The 16248-nt window shown below is 39.6% G+C and overlaps 1 protein-coding gene across 4 annotated transcripts in view; it reads right to left on the bottom strand.

Annotated features, from left to right (window-relative positions):
- Positions 1–16248, bottom strand: part of CERS5 (ceramide synthase 5) — a 30815-nt gene that overhangs the window by 11688 nt on the left and 2879 nt on the right. The window lies entirely within an intron of this gene.

Genomic DNA, 16248 nt, shown 5'->3' with positions numbered 1-16248 from the left:
AAACGATCTGCCTGCCTTGGCTTCCCAGAGGGCTAGGATTATAGGCGTGAGCTACCACGTCTGGCTACAATGTGATGTTTCAGTGCATGTATACATAGCATAATAATGAAATTGGGGTAATTACCATATCCATCACTTTATTATTATTGTTTTTTAGACCTAGGGTCTTACTCTGTTGCCCAGGCTGGAGTGCAGTGATGCAGTCATAGCTCACTGTAACCTCAAACTCCTGGCCTCAAGCAATCCTCCCGCCTTGGCCTCCCAAAGTGCTGGGGTTATAGGCACAAGCCACTGCGCCTAGCCACAGCCATCACTTTAAACATTTATCATTTCTCTGTGGTGACAACATTGAAAACCTTCTCTTCTAGCTATCTTAAAATATAAAAGACATTGTTATTTGCTATAATCACCCTACTGTGTAATAGAACACCAAATTTTTTCTTCCTAACTGTATCTCTCTGCCCACTGACCAACCCCTCCTGGTGCCCCCGTTCCCAGCCTCTGGTAACCACTATCCTTCTCTCTACTTCTATGAAATCTACTTTTTTAGATTCCACATATGAGTGAGATCATGTGGTGTTTGTCTTTCTGTGCTTGACTTATTTCACTTAGCATGATGTCCTCTGGGTTCCTCCATGTTGCTGAAAATGATAGGATTTCGTTGTGTATATATATACCACATTTTCTTTATCCCCTCATCATTAGATGGGCATTTAGGTTGATTCTGTGTTTTGGATATTATGAATAGTGCTGCAATAAACATGGGTATGCAGATGTCTCTTGACATACTGATTTAATTTCCTCTGGACTTAATCTAAGCCCCCAAACTATGAAACTGCTAGAAGAAAACAGGGAAAATGCTTAATGAAATTGGACGAGGCAAGAATTTTTTGAATAAGACTTCAAAAGCACAGACAGGCTGGGCACAGTGGCTCATGCCTGTAATACCAGCACTTTGGGAGGCCAAAGTGGGAGGATTGCTTGAGGCTAGGAGTTTGAGACCAGACTGGGCAACACAGTGAGACCCCATCTCTAAAAAGAAAAAAAGGCAACCAAAGTAAAAACATACAAATGGGAATAGTTTTCCTTATATCAAAAGGCCAAGAAATTTTTTTTTTTTTTTGGAGATAGAGTCTTACTCTGTCACTCCAGCTTGAGTGCCAGTGGCATTGTCATAACTCACTGCAACTTGAAACTCCTGGGCTCAAGTGATCCTCCTCACTGAACCTCCCGAGTAGCTGGGACTCCAAGGGTGCACCACCATGCCCAGCTAATTTTTTTCTATTTTTAGTAGAGACAGGGTCTCGCTGTTGCTCAGACTGGTCTGGAACTCCCGACCTCAAGTGATCCTCCCACCTCAGCCTCCCAAAGTGCTAGGATTACAGGTGTGAGCTACCGTACCTGGCCTTGTATGTGTTCTTTTGAGAAGAAAACAAGAAGGGCTTAATTGGAGAGGAAAGTAGTACTGGGAGACTGAGCTCTTCCTAAATACAGACATCCTGGGTCATGGTCACATTCCTGCCAGAATTTTCTTGGGCTTGTGCCTGTTATCCCAGCACTTCAGGATGAGGGGAGGATCACTTGAGGCCAGGGGTTTGAGACCAGCCTGGGCAACATAGCAAGACCCCACCTCTACAATAAAATTAAAAAATTAGCTGGGCATGGTGATACATGCCTGTAGTCCCAGCTACTTGGGAGGCTGAGGTGGGAGGATCGCTTAAGCCCAGGAATTCTAGGTTACAATGAGGTATGAGCACACCATTGCAGGTCAGCCTGGGTGATAGAGCAAGACCTTGTCTCTGAGGAAAAGAAAAAGCACTTAAGAACTTTCAGGAGTCCCGATAAAAGCAATTATATGAGATGATTTCTAAGATTTTTTTCTATATCTAAGATTCTATGATGTTATCATTGATTATAATTAATTTCTAATTTTTAGATCTTTGAAAATTGAGGAACTACTGTTTGGTTCTTCAAGAAAGATATCACTCTTCCTTACAACCAGAGATTTTTGTGAGCATCAGCTCTAGGAAAAGTTCTGTACAGCCACTTTCAGGATAAGTCAAAACCAGGTTTAGCCGTCTTAGCATCTCAGGGAGTGCCACAGTGAAAATATTACTGGGAGGTGGAAGATGGAGTGCTCTTGACCTGTTTTCTTGATCTGCATTTGAATCCAGAATTTATTATCTCTAAAGGCAGGATTGAGAATAAGAAACTTCATCTTCCTCTATGAAAACAACTTCTTTTATTCTTATCAACAGAGTTCCTGAGCCATAGGGAAACTTTTATTCCGAGCACAAAGTTAGCCACATCTGTAACCCATTCTCTTTTACACAGATGGTTAAAAAAGTTCCAAAGACCAATGCTAGGACCAGGTGCAATGGCTCACGCCTGTAATTCTAGCACTCTGGGATGCCAAGGTGGGAGTATCGCTTGAGCTCAGGAGTTCAAGAGCAGCCTGAGCAAGAGTGAGAGCCTGTCTCTACAAAAAAATAGAAAAAATTAACCAGATGTGGTGGCGCACGCCTATGGTCCCAGCTACTCTGGAGGCTGAGGCAGGAGGATCGCTAGAGCCCAGGAGTTGGAGATTGCAGTGAGCTAGGATGATGCCACTGTACTCTACCCAGGGTGATGGAGTGAGATTCTTATCTCAAAAAAAAAAAAAAAGCTAGTAGATACCTTAATTTACATTTACTGGTACATTATTCTGTATACCAATAATATCTAAACTCCCAACTCATGTTTAAATTCTTTGTACACACTGACAATAGACTGCTTTTGTATTTACTAAGGTTCCATGCTCAGCAGTTGCTCAGTAACTGACAAGTGATAGGCCTATCGAAACCCATTCTTGCTCTATTGGAGCTCAGTTTGGATCCAGGATTAATCAGCATTCCGAAGTGTAAATAAGGTAGTCATTCTTTGTTGTTGAGTTAGTGCCCTGTCAGAGATAAAAATCACCTAATCATCTCTCTGTCTCCTCCCATGTACATAACTGCATGAGGATACAAAAGCAGAAACAGCCTTTCCAATTCCCACTTATTCTTTTACCCTGGTGGTAAAAAAGTTCCATTCAAAGGCCAGTGCTAGCAGAAACCTTAATTTACATTGACTGGTATATTATGCTGTGTACCAACAGCCCAGGCCCCTTCCCCAATCCAGAGGCAGTCATGTGATTAGAGTTGAGAACCAGAATTAGATTTTACCAGCTGAAAGACCTCATGAATGTCACACACCTATAGAAGAGGGATAATAATATCTACCTTACAGGGTTATTTTAAAAATGAAATGACATGATACATGCCTAGCCCAGTACCTGACACTTATTAAACATTCATTAACAGTTAGCTATTATTATTTTCACTAGAAATATAAAGTGAGGCCGGGCACAGTGAGTCACACCTGTAATCCTAGCACTCTGGGAGGCCAAAGCAGGAGGATTGCTTGAGCTCAGGAGGTCAAGATCAGCCTGGGCAACACAGTGAAACCCCATCTCTACAAAAAATTTAAAAATTAGCTGGGTGTGGTGGTGCATGCCTGTAGTCCCAGCTACTCGGGAGGCTGAGGCAAGAGGATCACTTGAACCCAGGAATTCAAGGTTACAGTGAGCTATGATCATGCCACTGCCTTCATGCCCAGGCAACAAAGCAAGACTCTGTCTCCAAAAATAAAAAGTAAAAAAAACCCAAAAAACAACAAACCAGAAAAGAAATATAAAGTGAGAAGCAAAAGGAAGAGCTGTGTGCTTTTCCATGGTCCTAGCTTGGGAAACTAAGTTGATTCCTTGGGAAACCAAGTAGGGAATAAGAAAATCACTTTTGCAAGTGATAGATGAGTTGAGTTTTGTGTACGCTGAATTTGAAGTATCCACGAGACATTGAAATGAAACTGTCTGGGAGGCAAACAAACTTGGAAAAGGGGCTTGGGTGAGATACATATATAGAGATATATATCTATATCTAGATACATATACACACCCCCACACAGACATAGAGAAAATATGAATATGAATGAACGAGGATTTAAGTGGTAGCTAAATTTGTGGGGGTGGATGTGCTTGCATAAGAAAGGAATAGAAACTCAAAAAAGAACCCTGGGAAACACCAACATAAAAGGTGAATTTAGGGGACAGGAAGACCAGAGGTAGAGTTGTATCAAATAAGGCAGAGATCAGGTAAGACAAAGACTTGAGTATCCACTAGATTTGGCAATTTGGAGATCTGTAGTAACCTTCACCAAAGAAATTCCAATAAAATGGAGACTCTAAAAAGATAGTAGTGAGTTAAAGTAGTGAAAGATATAGGAGAAAGAAAGAAGTGAAAATAACCAAGACCCTCAAGAATCTTGGCTAAGAGAAGGGAATGCTCTCAACCTCCTGCATCAGAACCACTCCATCTAAAACTAATCACATCTAAAACTAATCTTCCTATGCTTTAGCCCCACTCTTTTCCTGATCAGAAATTTCATTCTGTGTATCCCTTTTTTTCTATTCAGTCCTCACTCTCTGCTTGTTTCTTCTCGTCAGACCTTAAACACGCTCAGGTTTTCCCCATCTTAAAACAACTCTCCCTGTCTCTAGCACCCTCTGGCTTCTTCCTACCTCACAACTAAAGTTGTTGAAAAAGTTTTCTCTTAATGACTTCTTTTCCAACTCCCACTCATTCTTCAACTCTCCTCCATCTCTCATCTGACTTCTGCCCCTACACTCCACTGAAGCTGTTCTTGCCAAAGTCATCAGTGATCTCCTTATCGTGAAATCGAATGGATGCTTTCAGTCCTTTATCTTACTTGACCTCTGGGCAGCATTTTACATTATTGACCATGACCTCCCTCTTGAAATGCTCTCTTCTCCTAGCTTCCATATTGCTATACTCTTCCTAGTTTTCTCCCTTGACCTCTGGCAGTAGAACTAAACTGCCTGGTATGCATTGCTAGTGGAATCACCTTGGACAAGTTACTTACTTTCTCTGTGCTTCAGTTTTTCTCATCTGTAAAATGAGGGTAACATTAGTGCCTACCTACCTCATAAAGTTACTGTGAAGATTCAATGTTTAGCACTTAGAACAGTGCCTAGGACAAACAAAACACTTATTAAATACCAGGTATTGATATCACATACTGTATGGCTGTCATTCCTCTATCTCCTTTGAGGTTTATTTTTCCTCTGCCTTTTCTAAAATATGGTGTTTCCTCAGGGTTCACTATACAGGTTCTTTTCTTACTCTACACACTAGTCTCATTCAGTTACAGCAAAGGGTCTCAAAGTATGGTCTACAGACCCTGGGACACTCTCAGGGGCTCTACAAACTCAAAACTATTTTCAAAACAATATTAAAAGATTATTTGCCCTTTTCACTGCATTGACATTTGCAATGATGGTACAAAGCAAGGATAGGTAAAACTTAACGGCACCTTAGTCCAAATCAAGGCAGGGGCACCAAACTGCACAGCTGTGTCATCTCAATTTTAAAAAAGTGCCAGTTTACTGAAGAATGCCTTGATGAAGCAATTCAAATTATTTTATTAAATCTTAACCTTGAGTATATTTTTAAAAAGTATTCTGTGATAAAATGAAAGTACCCACAAAGCTCCATACCAAAGTACTTGATTGTTATGAAAGAAAAGCATTTATGCAACTGTTGTGAGCTAAATGAACAAAATTACTTTTTTCATAGAATACCATATTTACCTGAAAGAATGACAGACAAACTAATGTTATTCAGATATGGGTATTTAGTAAATGTTTTCTCAAAACTGAATTGAGTCTGTCACTTCAAGAAAAGCATTGTTGGCTGGTCCTATGGTAATGTGTTACCAGAACTTACTAACATTAGTGTCACTAAAGTTGGTATACAACCCCCCACAGCTAAATTTGACTGGCTTAAAAAAATTTTTTTTAAGTTAAAAAAAAAAAAAAGCATTGTTATCAATGATAAAATTCAAGTTTTCAAGTGAAAATTACAATTTTAGGAAACATATCTGCCTTTGAGCTTGACAAGTTCCCAATACTCTAAGACTTTTCTGATGAGATTGGTTACGAGATTAACTAATATGATTTAAAAATATTGTATAATGAAATGTATTAACATATGGAAGATCGAGATGTGTATAACCCAGTGTTTTCCAAACGACTGATACATGATGTCCATTCAAAATGTAACATAGACCAATGGATTTTAACAAACGAGAATCAAAAGCTCATCGATATGGTTTCAGATTCTACACTACACAGCAACCAACTTTTAGGAAACTACTCTTGTGTTTTGGTGAAGCATCAAAGAAAAATATCAAATTATCTGAAGGGCTGGCCGGGCGCGGTGGCTCACACCTGTAATCCTAATACTCTGGGAGGCCAAGGAGGGTGGATTGCTCGAGGTCAGGAGTTCGAGACCAGCCTGAGCGAGACCCCGTCTCTACTAAAAATAGAAATAAATTATCTAGACAACTAAAAATATATATAGAAAAAATTAGCCGGGCATGGTGGCGCATGCCTGTAGTCCCAGCTACTCGGGAGGCTGAGGCAGGAGGATCGCTTAAGCCCAGGAGTTTGAGGTTGCTGTGAGCTAGGCTGATGCCATGGCACTCACTCTAGCCCGGGCAACAGAGTGAGACTCCGTCTCAAAAAAAAAAAAAAAATTATCTGAAGGGCTATTAAAATACTTCTACCTTTTCAATAACATATCTGTGTAAGGCTAGCTTTTCTTCATATACTTCAACCAAACAAAATATCACAAGAGATTGAATGCAGAAGCCAGTGAGGAGAATCCAGCTGTGTACTATTAAGCCAGACATTAAAGAGATTTGCAAAAATGTAAAATCAAAAATGTTCTTCTACTAAATATTTTTTCTTTTGGAAAATAATATTTTTCAAAAATAATTTATATTAGCATGTAAATAGATTATTATTTTTAATGAATTAACAAACACATTTCTTAAGTTTCTCAATTAAAAAAAATTTATGGTATATGTAACCCGTATAAACAATAGCTTCCTGGAGTCCTCAATAATTTTTAAGAGTGAAAAATAATCCCAAGAACAAAAAGTTTAAGAATTATTAAATTACTCTAACACCATTTATGTGCAGGTGACTCCCAACTATATATTATATGTTCCCACTGACATATTTATGTCAGTGTATTTTTCTGAGTAAATTCTTAAAAGAAACACATTTCTTGCATGGTCTGTGCTCAGGTAATCTTTGCAGTTTCCTTTGAGGACCATCAAAAAAAAAAAAGGCAAATTTGCTCTTGAAATAAAGCAGAAATAGACAAAAAGCAAAAGGACCTCTATGATCTATACTATCCTAAACCATGATAAGGCACACACTATGGAATTATATCAGACCATCCTTCATTCCTTTCCCCTGTTGTAGCAAAATTATCTACATTTAGACCTATGACCTGGCTGTAAAGAATTAAGGTGACTAATACGTTGTTCAATTTGATGAATGTACTCAGTACTGTGATGAGAAAGATGGATCAGTGTCTTGCTTATACCCATTATAAGGGTACCAAGTTTGTTTTTTTTTTTTCCTTTGGAGACAGGGTCTTGCTTTGTTGCCTGGGCATGAGGGCAGTGGCATGATCATAGCTCACTGCAACCTCAAACTCCTGGGCTCACGCAATCGTCCTGCCTCAACTGCTCAAGTAGCTAGGACTACAGGCACACACCACCATGCCCCACTAATTTTTCAATTTTTTGTAGAAACGGGGTCTCGCTATTTTGCTCAGGTTGGTGTAGTAATAAGCCTTGAGACTTACAATAAGAATTACTGTACTTTGAGTATACAAACAAACGTTAAAATGCTTCAGATAGACACTAATTTAAGACTAACTTGTAGTTTTATTGTACAGTAGCTAGTGAATATTTTACTTTCTGTAGAGCAGCAGTTCTAAAAGTATGGTTGGAGATCAGTTGGGAGTCCCTGAAACTCTTTGAGGATGTTTCTGAAGTCCTCCCTTTTTCACCTATTAGTACATATTACATATACAGGCAGTCCCTAAGTTACCGATGATCAACTTATGGCACTCCATGGTTCCAAAAGGGCTCCTGAGGCTCCCCATAAAGACAATTTAAAATTACATAATTAAATTAATAATTTAGGAACCACTTTCTTCCGCACATGTAAACAAACCCACATGGTATACGCGGTTCGTTGGCACATCTTTACCCGAGAGGCTAGTCTCCTTTATAGTCACGCACAGTATCACTTTCATCTTAATTTTTTTATTCGGTTTTGTGAGTCTGTGTTTACCCTCATGAACATGCCTCCAAAGTGAAAGTCCACTGCAAGTCCAGGTGAGCTGCAGCAAAGAGAAAGGTCATTACAATAGAAACAAAAGTAGAAATAATTAAGTGTTCAGAGAAAGGCCAGACACCCTCATGCTTTCAAGTGACTAAAAGCATTAAGCTTCAGTCACTTGACTATCAGAACAATTATAAAGGCTAAAGTGAGAATAATGGAACATGTGAAAGGTATGCTTCAATGAAAGCATCAATTATTACTAAGCAGCATAGTGGATTAATTATTGAAATGGAAAGGTTATTACTGATTTGGTTAGAAGATCAAAAGAAGTATAAAATTCCGACTAGTCTAGCGATGATGCAACATTAAGAGAATATTAACCTTTAACACTGTTTTTTGAAATTTCTCCTGTCTCCTATCTAAACCTTTTGTATGAGTTTGTTTTTATGTTTGTTTGTTTGAATTAAAAGAGCACAATAGTTTCTGTAACATTATTACAGTACAGAGGTATTATTATTATTATAGTATTATACTGTATTATTATCACATATGAGCCATTACAGTACTATTATTGTTATTATTATCACTATATATGTGCTGTTCATCAGGGATCCGACCTAAAGACGATTTCAGGAACCTTTAACACTCATCTGTAACTCATCTGTATCTCATCTGTAATCCCAGTACCACCTGTATATATATGGCCACATTCTATTAATATATGTGTGTATGAAATATGATCATATATATATGGGCCTAATTATCTTCATGTTCTTCAACCAAAACAACATAATAGAACAGACTAAATGCACAAACAGATATGGGAATCTAGCTGTCTTCTATTAAGTCAGATAATAAAAAGATTTATAAAAGTTTAAACTAATGTCACTTTTTTTTTTGGGGGGGGGACATGTTACCCATGCTAGAGCACAGTGGCATCATCATAGCTCACTGCAACCTCAAACTCCTGAGCTCAAGCCATCCTCTGTGATCCTCCTGCCTCAGCCTCCCAAAGTGCTAGGATTATAGGTGTTAGCCACCACACCTGGGCTTAAATTTTTTTTTTAAAAATTAAGTTACTTTCCATTAAAAGGTTATTTATGTTAATATGTGCTGGGTTTATCATTTTAAAATGACTTAACAAATACATAGTTTTAAAATTTCTCAGTCTTAATTTCCAGTACAGAATTTTTAATTTTTATTTAATTTTTATTTTTTTGAGACAGGTTCTTGCTCTGATACCAGGCTGGAGTGCAGAGGCACAATCAGAGCTCACCATAACCTCAAACTCCTGGGTTCAAGTGATCTTACCACCTGCTTTAAGTGTGCTTATAAGCAGGCCTGTAAATAGCCACTGTACTCCAACCTGGGCAACTAAGCAAGACCTCATTTCTTAAAAAAAAAAAAAAGGAATTACTATACGGGTATCACAGTATCTCAAGTGGAAGTAGGATTCAGAGTCATTTATTCAATGAACACTATGAATAGCTAATATGTACAAAGCAATACATTAGATACACAGTTTTGTGGGGGAAGACAAGCCCAAAAGCAGAGCCCAACCTGAAGGTCATCCCCAAAGAACAGGGCAGTTCAGAATCTACAGTACAACAGTTACATTCAAGATCTCTGAAACTGTTCCGCTCTTGAAATTCCAGCTGTGACCTGACACGTTTCTGACATCATTCACTTTACCTAGCTCCTTGATTTTACAACAAACATACTACGGGGAATCTTAGTAGATGAAGAAAAAGGAATATGGAAATTGCCCAGAAAAAAATTACCAAACCTGAAACAATAACTGAGGTTATCTAGATAGAAGCATAAGAATCTACTATAACATGTTTTTCTCAAGGAGTGTATGTAGATTATATTTTTTGTAAATCCAATCATTCTAATGTACTAGAAGAGTTCTATTGAAAGGAACACTCAAGACTAAAGTGAATTTATGCTGAAGTGGTAGGATAAACCCACTCATTCCTTCATCTTTTTTAAATGGTTGAATAATTACATAACTGAATGCATTTGCTTAAAGTAGAAACACAAACGAATCAATGATAACCACTGATTTTCCTGTTTTCTCCCTGAGGGTATATAAACCATGATTTATTTACCTTTTTATCTTTGGCACATAGTTTAATATCTGACATAGCCAAAGCTTCAATAAATAAATGTTAAAAAATGAACAGATGAACAAATGGGTAAAAACTTCTTAACTAAAAGCGTTTCAAGGAAATGAAATTCGAACTCAGCCTTGTCCTCCTGGGTCATCAGATAGCCTAGCTCTGTGTTTATCAAGTGTAGGTGAAAGTCACTGATTTCTGGAGAATCAGTAGAAATTCAAGTTAACCAATTTCAGTCTATAACTGGAGATTTCCTCAAGAAGAGTTAAACACAAGACCCTCTGTGCCTATAATTGAGACTTCTTACAAATGCTGATACTACTCAAAAGCTAAAGACTACAAAGTACATACCCTTTTAAGAGATCTACCTCTGGAGCCCATTCTTCAAAGCGAAGTATCACAAGAATGGAAAAACAAGCACATGTACTCACCATTAAATTGGTAGTAATTGATCAACACTTAGGTGCACATATGGAAGTAACATTCATTGGGTGTTGGACAGGTGGGAGGAGGGAAGAGGGGATGGGTAAATTCACACCTAACAAGTGTCGTGCACACTGTTCCGGGGTTGGGCAGGCTTGTGGCTCTGACTCAAGCAGTGCAAAGGCATTATATGTAACCAAAGTGTTGGTACCCCTGTAATATTCTGAAATTAAAAAAAAAAAAGAGAGAGAGAGAGAGAAATCCTGGCTTGGCGCAGTGGCTCATGCCTGTAATCCTGGCACTTTGGGAGGCTGAGACAGGAGGATCACTTGAAGTCAGGAATTTGGGACCAGCCTGAGCAACATAGCAAGACCCTTAGCTGGGCATGGTGGCACATGCCTATAGTCCCAGCTACTCGGGAGGCTAAGCCCGGGAGTTTTGAGGTTGCAGCAAGCTATGATGGTGCCACTGCACTTTAGCCCTGGCAACAGAGTGAGACCCGGTATTAAAAAAAAAAAAAAAAAAAAAACAGGCCGGGCGCGGTGGCTCACGCCTGTAATCCTAGCCCTCTGGGACGCTGAGGCCGGTGGATTGCTTGAAGTCAGGAGTTCGAGACCAGCCTGAGCGAGACCCCGTCTCTACTAAAAATAGAAATAAAAAAATTATCTGGACAACGACAAATATATATAGAAAAAATTAGCCGGGCATGGTGGCGCATGCCTGTAGCCCCAGCTACTCGGGAGGCTGAGGCAGTAGGATCGCTTAAGCCCAGCAGTTTGAGGTTGCTGTGAGCTGGGCTGATGCCACGGCACTCACTCTAGCCTGGGCAACAAAGTGAGACTCTGTCTCAACAAAAAAAAAAAAAAAAAAAAAAAAGGAAGGAAGGAAGGAAGGAAGGAAGGAAGGAAGGAAGGAAGGAAGGAAGGAAGGAAGGAAGGAAGGAAGGAAGGAAGGAAGGAAGGAAGGAAGGAAGGAAGGAAGGAAGGAAGGAAGGAAGGAAGGAAGGAAGGAAGGAAGGAAGGAAGGAAGGAAGGAAGGAAGGAAGGAAGGAAGGAAGGAAGGAAGGAAGGAAGGAAGGAAGGAAGGAAGGAAGGAAGGAAGGAAGGAAGGAAGGAAGGAAGGAAGGAAGGAAGGAAGGAAGGAAGGAAGGAAGGAAGGAAGGAAGGAAGGAAGGAAGGAAGGAAGGAAGGAAGGAAGGAAGGAAGGAAGGAAGGAAGGAAGGAAGGAAGGAAGGAAGGAAGGAAGGAAGGAAGGAAGGAAGGAAGGAAGGAAGGAAGGAAGGAAGGAAGGAAGGAAGGAAGGAAGGAAAGAAAGAAAGAAAGAAATTCTGTATTTTCAGAAGAGATATAATACAGTGTCATTATTCTCACTGCTTATCAGGGCTGTACAGCTCCCCATGTACATTTATAATAACTACTTGACAAACTTGTTTGTTTATAGATCATTAACTACTGAGAAGATATATGCAGAAATGCAAAAATAAAGCAATGCTTGGCTAGAAGCCACTGTCAATTGGAGATCACTCAACAGAATATATCAGGAAATAGGCCGGGGCATAGTAACTCACACTTGTAATCCTAGCACTCTGGGAGGCTAAGGCGGGAAGATCGCTCCAGATCAGGAGTTCGAGACCAGCCTGAGCAAGAGTGAGACCCTGTCTCTACTAAAAATAGAAAGAAATTAGCCAGACAACTAAAAATATATAGAAAAAATTAGCCAGGCATGGTGGCGCATGCCTGTAGTCCCAGCTACTCGGGAGGCTGAGGCAAAAGGATTACTTGAGCCCAGGAGTTTGAGGTTGTTGTGAGCTAGGCTGATGCCATGGTACTCTAGCCCAGGCAACAGAGTGAGACTCTGTCTCAAAAAACAAACAAACAAAACAATATATCAGGAAATAATTTACATTTTAAAATCTCACTTTTACTACAATGTTTTAGAAAGACCTGTTGCTTAAAAGCAAGCCTAAGATACTTATATTATCTTTTGGTCCTAAAAACTGTATCAAATGTGAATTTACATTAAAAAAAATCTCTTGGCTGGGCGCGGTGGCTCACGCCTGTAATCCTAGCACTCTGGGAGGCCGAGGCGGGTGGATCGCTCGAGGTCAGGAGTTCGAGACCAGCCTGAGCAAGAGTGAGACCTCATCTCTACTAAAAATAGAAAGAAATTATCTGGCCAACTAAAATATATATAGAAAAAATTAGCTGGGCATGGTGGCGCATGCCTGTAGTCCCAGCTACTCAGGAGGCTGAGGCAGAAGGATTGCTTAAGCCCAGGAGTTTGAGGTTGCTGTGAGCTAGGCTGACGCCATGGCACTCACTCTAGCCAGGGCAACAAAGTGACACTCTGTCTCAAAAAATAAAAAAAATAAAAATAAAAAATAAAAAAAACTCTTCTCAGTTATTAATATTACTTGTTTGAATCACTGTCATCAGCACTGTCCAATAGAAATATAATGGGAGGTCATCCTCCACTTGTAGAGACTGACTAGTTCCACTGTCTCTGGAACTCTATTTTCTATTTTCACTTTGTGTAGCTTCCTTCTGTATCTTCATTCTTTCTTTTATGTGATAAACTGTATTAAAAAAAAGGAAATATAATGTGAATCACATATGTAATTTAAAATTTTTTAATAGCACTTTTAAAAAAGTGAAAAACAGGTGAAATGAATGTTGATAATGTATTTTGTTTATCCTAATAAATTCTTATCTAGCAAAAGTGGTCTTGGATTTTTTTTTTTTTTAAGAAGTGGTTATGGTTAAACTCTTTTTGCAGTAACACCTTAATTAACTTCCCTAAAGATAAAATAGGACTAGATCCAAATACAGAGGCCAAAACTTGGTGGATTCTTTAGAAGACAGCTTTTATTTACCTAAACATACCCTTGGAGAAGAAGACGGAGTCTCGCTGTTTTGCCCAGGCTGGTCTCAAACTCCTGGGCTCAAGCAATCATTCTGCCTCAGCCTCCCAAAGTGCCGAGGTTACAGGTGTCAGCCACCATGCCCGGTCTCATTAATCTCTTTTTTACCCATCTGAGAGACCCTAGTTTTCTGAATCAGCAAGTGGATACAGCAAAAATATCTGACATGTTTCTTCTCAATGATGAATACACTGTCTCCAGAGATAAGTCAGGAACCTGACTTTAGGCATGACAGAACCATCTGTGGAGCATCAACACCCACTATGCAGAAAGGGCCAGGGAAAGAAGTTTTACCAGAGAAAGGAGGGACATAGGAGGCTTCTGACCATCTGGAACTTATTAAGAGAGGTGAGTTCTTAGATAAGGGTAGGGCCATGTGCCTATCTTTTCCAATCTGGCTCTGCTGGATCTGCCAACCTCATTTAATCCTGTGATTTACAATTCAGTAATGCCCAACAGAATACCTTTAGGGATGCAGTGGAATGGGCTGTCTCCCTTACAACTAAGTCAGCAGCTATGGCCATTCTTCCCAAAGCCTCTCTCCCCCAGCTGGAGGACCTACTAATATTGGGTCACAATGCTGTGATATGACATGAATCTGGAAGGACAGCAGCAGGCCTGTCAGGAAAAGGAAAAAAGCTTTTCCTCCACGCAGACAGGAAGTGGGGAGAGGAGGGGAAAAAAAGGCAGTATGCGGCAGAGGTAGCAAGGCTTACATGAGGAAGATGAAATGAATCGTTAAGAAACACGCATAAGAAAATGAGTCACTACTGTTGTCCGTTATGACAGGCCAGCAAGTATGTCTGCTTAGTCCTTAGTGAGAAAGAATGGTATTAAGAAGGCTCTTTAGACAGCCCAGTGAGGTTGCCTTGAAGTAACAAGAGATAAGAGGGGAGTGGAACAATGAATGAGCAGCAGTGAGGGCTCTCATTCTCCTCCTGTATAATTCACAAAATAATTCTTTTCTGACAACATAAAGCTCCTATTACAATATTAAATTCAAAATGGATGAGCCTATATAGATCTGATGGTATCAATATTAAGTCTCAAGCTTCTACTTGATCCCAAGGAAAAAGTACTCAAGAGACTAGATACTAAGTTTCAAACAATTTTAAGATTTAGCTTAAGTCAGACCCAACAGACCTAAATTGGACTACAATTTCCCTCAGGTTTGAATCAGCAACATAAAATAAGCAACAAGTGGAAGGGTTTATCTCAATCTCTCTCTTTTTTTTTTTTGAGACAGGGTCTTGCTCTATCACCCAGGGCTAGAGTGCAGTGGCATCAGCATAGCTCACTGCAATCTCCAACACCTGGGCTCAAGCGATTTCCCTGCCTCAGCCTCCTGAGTAGCTGGGACTACAGATGCGCACCACCATACCTGGCTAATTTTTCCATTTTTTGCAGAAATGGCATGTCATTGAGGCTGGTCCCAAACTCCAGGCCTCAAGTGATTCTCCTGCCTTGGCCTCCCAAAGTTCTAGGATTACAAGCATGAGCCACTGCACCTAGCCTATTTCTTTTGATAGGATACAGGGTGGTAGCGTATGTGTAAGAGGAGAGGAGAAAAAGAGAGAAGCTATAGAAAAGTGCACAACATGCAAATACAGTGTGGTGAAATTTAACTACAGAAACAAATTATAATTTTACCTCTCTTAAAGCAAACATCTCTTTCAGATTAAAGATCTAGATTCTGGGTTACTCCTCAGGGCATCTGAATAGATAAGGGTGGACCCTTCTCAATCATTAAGTATTTACTGACCACACACTACACTTAGGCACTGTGCAAGGGTACAGGCCACCACAATGCGACCAGTTAATAGAGGTCCACAAAGGAAAGCCTCAATTCTTTGGTAGGTAATAATTGCCTCTCTGCAGTTCTTTAGGAAAATAAATAGTTAGCTAGATACAAACACTTATGGCAAATGGCTTTTCAAGTCATCCTCATCAGATAAGGCCGCAGTTCTCTAGGGAATGTGGAAACTTAAAAGATAAATGCTCAGTGTGGTTGAAGAGAAAGGGAAAATGAGGCCTAGTTGTAAAGTCTACATTTATTCTTTGGGAGATTTCTGAAACAAATAGAGACCATTTATCAAGAGGCATAGTGTAAGTCTCATTAAAACATGCAGTAACAATCTGAAACAAATAAAAAATGCAAAATTCAAGTCAAACAAGTTATACTAAATAACCAAGAATAAGATTAGTATGAATTTGTTTTCCAAATCCTAGAATACTAGGAACAGAAGGTTAAATCTTAACACTTGAAAGGGGATTTAAGGAACAGGAAAAAATGGCCATATCACCCAGTGGAAAGAGCACTGGGCTGGGGAAAATGACCTGGATCCTGGTTCTAGCTCCTCCCCCAGGTGAGTATGGAACCTCTGAAAAGCTATAGGATGTTTCTAAGCCTTAGTTTACTGTCTGTAAAAGAAGTAGGAGTTCTAGATCTTAATGTCTATGACTACCACATGAATTGCTTCTACAAACTGAATAGGTGGGATTTGGGAAATGAGAAAACATAGGTAAGACGACTAATTGTCCTG

This window comes from Lemur catta, chromosome 6 (assembly GCF_020740605.2).
Source record: "Lemur catta isolate mLemCat1 chromosome 6, mLemCat1.pri, whole genome shotgun sequence".
Taxonomy (NCBI): domain Eukaryota; kingdom Metazoa; phylum Chordata; class Mammalia; order Primates; family Lemuridae; genus Lemur; species Lemur catta.
This window is presented reverse-complemented; position numbering and strand designations above follow the sequence as displayed.